Consider the following 9860-nt stretch of genomic DNA (forward strand, 5'->3'; position numbering starts at 1 on the left):
AGTTACGAACCAAAACCGACGTAGCTATTTGAATGGTGCTGAACCGAACGGTTTGCGGATTGCTTGGTGCGCGGGTTTCGTAACAAGTAATGGTTTCATTTAGGGTGGGTGTAACTATGGTAACGAGAATAACGGATAGAAAAAAAAAATGAGTAGGAATAAAATTTTAGAAACCACGAGGAACGATGGTTTTTTATCAAAATTAATGAGGAATTGATTTGTTCTATAATTCTCTACAAATAAAGAAATGAAGAGGAATAAAAAGAAAAACATATTCCTCATGAATGGTAAAAAGTTTAAGGAATCTTAAGGAACATAGTGTTCTTCTTTATTCCCTTAGTCACCAGTCACACCCTTAATAATTCAAGATTTTAATAGGGTAAATCTCTAAAATAGCACATTTTTAAGTTTATGTCACAAAAATAGCTCTCAAAAACTAAAATGACCAAAATAGCATTTTATCTTTTGAAAAATTTAATTTTTTTTAATTTTTCAAAATTTGAAATCTTATCCCAAAACTCCACTCTCCAACTCTAAACCCTAAAACCTAAACCCTAAACCCTAAACCCTAAATCCTAAATCCTAAACCCTAAACCCTAAACCCCACCCCTATCTTATCCCAAAACTCCACTCTCCAACTCTAAACCCTAAAACCTAAACCCTAAACCCTAAACCCTAAATCCTAAATCCTAAACCCTAAACCCTAAACCCCACCCCTTAACTCTAAACCCTAATGTCTAATTAATTTACCATTGGGGTATAAGTGCATATTTATCTTTTTTGATAAAACACTAAGTGCTATTTTTGTCTTTTTATTCTAAGATGCTATATTTGTGACAAAAACTTTTTTAGTGTTATCCTAGTCATTTTCTCATTTTAATATCGTTTTGATAAATTTTCATACAAATGGATCTTGAAGATTTAATACCGGTTGAGAAATATCATAGAGAACATATAGTTTAAGTCTTGAGTTTTCGAGGGTCATGACAAAGTGGTGAAAACATCTACTAGGTACAAGGTTTTTCTCTTAACTCTATTACTTGGAGATAGGTAGATCCACAGAGTTGTCGAATTTACTATGACCAACCTGTACTAATCCACAAACATATAATTTCACCTAAGTTCAGATTTGAACGACTCATACACCAACTCAAAGATTCATACCACCAAAGAATTGATATGAATCCTAACTCAAACCAACATTTGTTATGCAATATGAAGAAGAAGAGAGAGGTTACATCAAAGGAGATGATGGAGATGAACGGAGATGTGAAGCAGATAGTCTCCCCGTCGGAAGTTTTCGATTCGAATATGAGATATCAATTGAGGTTTAGGTTTATATATTTAGTCAAGAAACGATCGGTTTTCTAGTTATGAACTAAACTGACGTAGCTATTAGATGGTTCTGAACCAGTCGGTTTGCTACTTGTACGCAGGTTTAGTAACGGCAACAATAAGGATTTATACTATTTGACATTTGCTAGAGAGAAAGACGTGAAATTATAAAATGCAATAGTCTCTCTTTTAAAAAAAAATCATAAAACAACTACAATATGGTTCATATTATTTGACATATGATGCATCAACTTCCATTAGAAAATTTTATGTACTCTAACTCGTTAAAAAAATAAATTTTGAGTATCTGATTTATCAGTTTATTTTTGACCAATATCACATAAATCACAAACCTAAATTCTCATTTAAAATTATACTAGATCATGACCCGCACGATATCGCATATTTTATTTTAAATTGATTCGATTTTTTAATAAATCATTTGAAAGTTTTAGTCAGTTATTTAATTTATCAAATAATTTAAAAGGAAATTGTTAAAAAGTTATTAAAAAGATGAGACCTAATGTTTTATATTGTTTTGATACAAGATTAATTATTGTGCTGTTTGGAAACATAGATAGTTTCCATACTTACTTTATAATAGAGAGTGTATCTAATTTAAAATCCTACAAAAAAAAGTTGGGTCCAAGGAAATGTTTTTGTATTAATAAGAGTGATGACACATATTGCTTGGTTTAATAAATATTCAAGCTAATTTTTTATCTTTAAATATTTATGGGGTAAATTAATATAGCACTATAAATCATAATTGAGCTTCAAATTTTAAAAGATCCAAACAAATATTTTTGGAACACTAATTGTTAAAAATTTTAAAATTTTTTTGAAAAAAACATATCTCTTTCGTATATATGGTTATATTTTCGTAAATGAAATGCAATCATAAAATCACACAAAATAACATTAATTTGTTTGGCAAGTTAACTCTCATATTTAGTTTGTCCTTTAGTTAAATTCAAACAACATAAGCACTAAAACATGGCATAAGGCATTCTAAGTATTACAAGAATATAACACAAAATGTAAATCGGTTGAATTAATAAACATTACACATAGAAGATAAACAACATAAAATAAAAACTAATCTATAAAATTGATCTTTTGAATTTTTAGATATTTTAGCAATTATATAAGCTTGTAGAGTGAAGCAATTACATATCTTCTAAATGGTAAAAAAAAAATAGATATATTAACTTGTAAATTAAGACATGCAATTTAAATGGTAAGAAAAGAATGACTAATTTATAAAGCAATATACTTGTAAGAATAAGAAAAGCTTACCTCTAAAAAGCAATAATCTTGAAATATACTTTTACACGTTTGTATAACTTAGATTTTAAACTATGTAAACATTTGTTTAAGACTACATTGATTATTAGGATGAAAATATTTACTACAGTTACCAAAAATCGATTGAATAAATGTTTTGGGGTTAGAAAAGAAAGATGTATGAAAACTTTATTTTAAATTCTTAGCATATAGAGAATTGCATGATGTTTTTAATTAAGTTCATATATAACACAAAATTTATCTATATTTGTTATGATATTACATTTCACGGCTAATTATTCATCTAAAGAATGCATATTTTATATATTGTGATGTGGTGTATGAGATATTGAACTACAATGTTGTTTATAAGTTGTGTAATATAGACTATGAAATATCTCAAATCATGTTCATTAGGATGAAAATATACATTATTGACTTATAAACTATTGATGTGAATAAACATGCTAATATTTTTAATTTGAAGACATTAGTTATATGCTGATGTTGGATTTATTAATGTAAAAGTGATTTAATACATAAAAATGTGGATGAAAAACGGATGCACACAAAATATTCACTAATTTTTCAAACTAAAATACATAAGACTTATCCCAAATAATAGACTTATCCATTATACTATTTTATATTTTCATAAATAATTTTTCAGAATACTAGTTTGATAACATATGTGTTGGAAATGGTATATAATATTTAAATGTATTACATAAGTTACATATGTTTCATTTAGAATTGACAAATTGTATTTTTATAATTAGTTATTGTTTGTTGAATAAATAATGATTTCAATAATATGAGGTTTATGCAATATATGTCATTAAAACTAATTTTTATATTACAAAATAAAGTTTTGCAAAGTAAATATTGATTTAGTTAATATGATGTTTATACAAAAAAAATTTTTGAAAGCATATTTGACACATCAATTTTTGTTATAAACTTTTGTGTTTTTTCAATCCAAAACTATTTGAATCATATGATCTTCCAGATTGACTTTGACATAATTTACAATAATCGCAACCCAAAATCTCTATTTAGTATTCAATAACTAGTATTATTTATCTCTAGAATTTTCATAGGTTAATTGATACTTTAATGAATCAAAACTGAATTAAAATTTTTTAAAATAATTTTAACACAAAAAGTAGTGAGATCCTAAGAGATTATGAATATATACCATTTTACCTAGGTGTTTGACGGAAGCTTTGAATGTCATTTATTAACTGTCTATGTAAGTAGATACCACTAAAATTTGCAATATCCAATCTTGATTCATAATTTAGTTTTGCAATTTGCTTTCTACATAAAGATGAATATGATTCGTTGATACTTTGATAGAAATATGATTGCTAAAACTGATAAACATTTATATGGTTTCAAATAATCAAAATTTTAGTGTAAAAAAGATATCAAAATTATTTTTTTATGATGGGCATGTCATTATACTTTGATAACCAATTGTTTAATGTAATCATTATATTGAAATATTGTGATGAGTTGCGTGAGATATTAAACTGAGATTTTATAAGTTGTGAATTATGGATGATGAAATATCTCAAACAACATGTTAGAAAGAAATATAAATAAATGACTTCCAAATTATTGATATCAATAAGAATACTTATATTTTTTAAATATAAAATCATTATGTGTTTATGTTGATGTTGGACATAATTATGTTGTGTTTATTAATCCAAAAATGATTTAACATATCAATGTGGATGATAATTAATCTCCAAAATTATGCAATGATCACTCAAAATAAACACATAAAACTAATTTGCCGTAAATGATAAACTTATCTCGTGTATTATTTTATATTTTTAATAGTTAGTTGTTCAAATAATAGTTAGATATCCTATGTATTGGAGTTAATATTCAAAAAACAATTATTTTTACAAATTTTTTTTTTTGGTTTTCATATTGTATATTTCATAATTAACTATTGTTTACAGAATAAAGAATGATTTAGATAATATGACTTTTTATGAAATATAGGGTTTTTATAATAATCATTATGGTCTATTTATGATATTTATGGTTATTTCTGAATATATAAATTTTACTTCTTACCTGTTAGGCTAAAAAATATATTTTCTTTTACTTATAAATAACAAAAATATTTAGGTTGCGTACACTAACAAATCAATTTTAGAATTTGAGATTATTATGTAAAAACAATAAATTTATTATTTATTTGCATATTTCAACCTTATGTTTAGTTGAAGTTAATATGATATACAATACAATGTCAGTATATGATATGAATGATTGTATATGTGTAGATAAAAGGATAAAAAGATGTTTAAAATGTAATTTTGATTATACATTTTTGTATGTCAAGCATTTTTAGAGAAAATAAATAAATATATAAGAAACAATTAAAATATTTGTAGTTAAGCTGATTATGAATATAAATAACTATAATCAATGAATGTTTTAACAAATACAAAGATTCATTTTATCCATCGAGCTAACTTTGATAGTACATTCATGTTGATCAACTATTTTCAAACAAAAAGTTAAAATAAATATACAATAGACAACTATAATCTTTTCGTTTAAGTTGATTTTTTACAAAAATAACTATAATCAATGCAAGTCGCCTCGCGAATCAAAGACTGACACGTGAAAACACCTTATAAAATTAAAAATAAATACAATTGAATTTTTATTTCCTGTATCTCCTATTTTTATGCAATACAAATCCTCAACTACCTAAATTTTCTCTGAATTTTAATCTCACATAACTTTTTCTTATCAAACTGTTTTATTCATCCCCTTTATAATTTGCAAATATTCTTGTTTTCTTCTCTGCGTTTTATCTATAACCAAAAAGTTTTGGATTTGTACACTGTGTTTAAGCTTATGTGTTAATGTGTTATTTAGGTTTAGAAAATATGTGATATTTTTTTTTTGATATGTTGATAAGCATTAATAATTTTATAATCAGGTAGTCTGGATGATAGTGAAATTACTTGAACCGTGCGGAGTATACTCGTGTTTAACAAATGAAGATAAATGAGTTTCTTTTCATGTAAAGATCAAGATTTTTTCAAATACATGTCACTCTAATGTTTCTTTTCACATACATGTCTCCCTCGACTTATGAATCTAATTTGTGGCATATTATTATTGTTTTTGTTGTCATTATTGGTAAGTACTAGAAAAGAAGACAATTAGACTTCATTTTTGTTGTAGGTTGTCAATTTCTCATCAATCTTTATTTCTTGATAAGTCAAGGTCAACAAAATTGACTGTTCGATCAAAATAGTGGAGTAGATTACATGTAATTTGAATCTTAATCTCCATAGAAAATTTTAATAATTTTTCATTTGAATAAAGACTCATCGTCCAAGATTTGTTTTAACCTAAAAAAAAACAATATCTACCTCCTTTGAAAAATGAGTTATGTTGTATGTTCTTAAGGTTATACATTTTTAGGGTTTGCTACCATGTGTGGAAAATACTAACCGGTGATTTGCGGATATTAATGCAATCTATTGAATATGTTGTACAACAGAAGAAACAACATGTCATGTATTTTTAGTTGCGTAGTAGCAAGACAAACTTGGAATTTATAACAAGTTTCATTTCTAAGAGATGGTTTTCCACTGATTATGTTGTCTTAAATTTTTCACTTACGGACATTATTTAGTTTTCGAATGAAATAAAGAATTTCATTCCATGAATTTTTTATCATCAATGGAAATGTAAAAAAATCTATCATATATATAACTCTAAAATAGTGATTGGCAAAGATAAAAATACGCATATTTGTCGTTTGAACTTAACAAAGAAAAATCATTGGTCACCACCACCAAACAATTTGATGAAATGCAATGTGAATGGGGCATGGTCAATCATGAAAATGAGTTGTAGATAACATATATTATGCATGATTCTTTTGGAAAAGTTCAAACTCACAACCTATCAACTATACAATTGGCTAGTGAAATTTAATAGTATGAAGAAAAGAAAAAAATTAAAAACTATCATAAATATCTCAAATACAGTCAATTTGTATATGAAATTGTCAATTAATGGGATTAAATTCTTTTTACTAATTCAATTCATTATATACTATTTTTATCCCTGAAACAAGTAGCTAGTTGTTGATCCATCCTATAATCATTGTATTTCTTATATAAAAGTTCTATACCAATTGCTCTATGAAGTTTTGCATAGTCTTATCGTGTGTACATTATACCTAGGCTACTAAGTAGGTTTATATATTTTAATAATTTCATAGGAAAAAACAATTTAGTAACTAAATTCCCCAAAATAGTATGGTCCACCAAAAAATGAACAAATAAAAAATATTGTTTTTGTAGTTGATTTTCTGCAACATCTTCATAGTGTCTCTGTCTTTGATACATATTTCTTCTAATTTAAAATATTTCAAACAATATAACAATTTAATAAAAAACAACAATATTCATTTTATCGTTCAGTGATCACCATCTATTTCCAGCAGCTACAACAATTTAGCCATGAAAATCGGTAACTACTTACATCTCTTACATATTTGTTGTCAGATTAATCTACGTACAACTTGAAAAGAAAATCATTTTTTCAATCTCAAAAATTAATTAACTAATAATCAATAGAAAAAAAAAGTTGCGAGCAAAAGAGATTTGAGAAACTTACATGAATTATATGCAAACACTATATTGCTTGATCTTTTGTTGAGATCTACCAAATCATCAACTTCAAAAATCTGCATCACAACTCTCTACCCCCATTAATTCTAGGTAATTTTTAAGATCTATTTCATCATCAAAGATGAATGCTTGAAAATTCTAGAACTCACAAAATGCTTTTAGAAAAGGTCGAACGATATTGAAATCACACCAATAGATCAATATTAATCCATCAACGCACTTAAAGAAATCTGATTCTCATGAGAAATAATTATGCGCATAATAAGAATTAAAAATAAACCACAACTTTATCTGATGAACATAAAATTATATTATACAATAGTAGACTTGACCAGGCTAGATGATTCTTCTAATATTTAATGTGCAAAGTAATTAGTTCTTTTTTAGTAAAAAGTAAACCACAACTTGGATCTGACTTTCGCCAGTCAAGTAATAATATTACTACATTTTTAATTTAATATTAATAGTTTATTATAATATGTCTCCTAGCAACATAATTATTTAGCTAATTCAACTAAATATTATAATCGTAAAATGTACTAAAGAGGAAATAATTTCATTTAGAAAGAATGCACACTACAAGAAAAAATGGTATTGATAGCACACCGGGATAGCGCTGATTTTCAAACTGCTATGATAGATAATTTTTTTGATTCCAGAACATATTCATAGCATTAACTTAATGCTTTCGTGAAAAATTAGAACGCGGGAATAGAAAAATACGTGTGTCGCTTATACTCAGTGAAATTTCGAGAACCGCGAAATACTAAATTGTTTCCCTCTTTATTGTAACACTTAGGCTACATAATGAAAAAAAAAATAGTCTTCACACAGAAGGTGGAAAAAAAATTAGAGTCCCCAACAGAACTCTCTCTTGGGAAAAACCTAATCTCGTCACCGCACCCTATCTCCCACCGAGTAAACTCTCCGTCGACACCTTGAAGCTCGATTTCGTGATCTGTAAACGGTAATCGAATCGAAGGTAGGCATACCTATGCGTTGTCAATTTCCTTTCTTTCCTAGGGCCTGAGTCTGAGACAGAAGAGAGAAGAGACGAGACGAAACAGAGATAGAGAGGAGACAGAGCTTGGGTCGTGTCTTGCTTCGTCTACGATTACCAGAGCTTGGGTTGGGTCGGGTCTTGCTTTGTCTCCGCTGTTTTTGGCTCTGCTTCATAGATCCGCGGTGTTCGAGCTCTATCGCCGCTTGTTCCGGAGCTTAAGTCGAGCGAGAAGAGAAGACAGAAGATGGAGTTGGTCCCAGAAGATGGAGTTGGTCCCAGCGTGTCGGTGAGTCTCCAGAGAAGCGTGGTTTCACTCACCTCTTCCCCATTCAGGTTAAAAGACTTTTTCCTTCCAATCTGAAAGCTGTTAAAGACTTATCTTTTATATGTATTGACATACTGTTTTGTGTTATCTGAAAAGGGCTGTGTTGGTTCATGCACTGCAAGGACAAGACATCATAGCTCGTGCAAAGAAATGAACTGGAAATACTTTAGCTTTCTGTATCCTTATTATCAAACGCCTCACAGAACAAGATGGAGACTACTCTGCTTTCAGGTTGTTTTGTTGTTAACTTTACAGCTCCCTTTGTTCTTTTGTTGTTAACTTTTCAGGTTCTTTTGTTGTTAAGTGACCAGATGCTTGCTGTTGGGTTTGAGGAGGCTGTGAAGTCGATTCTTGAGAATCTCCCACAGAAGAGACAAAGCATGCTTTTCTCATAAACTATGCCTTCTTGGGTGAAGAAGTTGGCGAGGAAGTACCTTGACAATCCCCTGAATATCTGTCTGGTAAAAGGCTTTCGTTTTCTTACTTCACTGTTTCTGTTGGACCAGATGCTTAAGGCTATCTTCTTGTATGTTTTTACTGGATTGGTAGGTTGGAGACCAAGATGAGAAGCTCGCAGAAGGGATAAAACTCTATGCAATCTCAGCCAAATCAAATAAATAAACGCACTATTCGAAGATGATTACGGCTTTTGAACCAGTATGTGAACATTCATTCCTCCCTTAAATTCTTTTTTGGTTGTGTCTGTCTTTTTCATTGTTGGTGTACAGAGGCTGTGCCTCTCATGACTGTCTCTTTTTCTTTCTTTCTCACTAATTCATATCAGTTGCGTTTGCTGATAAGCTTTTCGCTGGAAAACAATGGCGGGTTGGCAGTGGAATATACAGTTGATTCGTTAAGTTGGGAGAAGAGTGAAGACCAATAACATCTCATGTCTTCAAGGTGACAACTTTATGTATAAGCTCACTGAGTGTACAGTTGCTTCTATTTTTTTTTTGTCTTTCCAGTATCTCACTTTGATTATACATAAAGAAAACTAACTGTTTTTTGGTTGCTAATGTCTTCACTTTTGCACTTTTGCTGCCTGGTGGCTAATGTCGTCACGTACGAGTGCAGTGGAGCATTTAATCTTGTTTAAGGTTCAGACATTGGAGCATTTCATCTTCATTGTTTATTTGGTATAATTGCAGTGCTGATCCATTGATTTCTTTTACTTCCAGGGTTGCTGATCAGTACTGATGGTTTCCTTATGATTTCAGGTTACGTC

Source organism: Brassica oleracea, unplaced genomic scaffold (genome assembly GCF_000695525.1).
Source record: "Brassica oleracea var. oleracea cultivar TO1000 unplaced genomic scaffold, BOL UnpScaffold00982, whole genome shotgun sequence".
NCBI lineage: Eukaryota > Viridiplantae > Streptophyta > Magnoliopsida > Brassicales > Brassicaceae > Brassica > Brassica oleracea.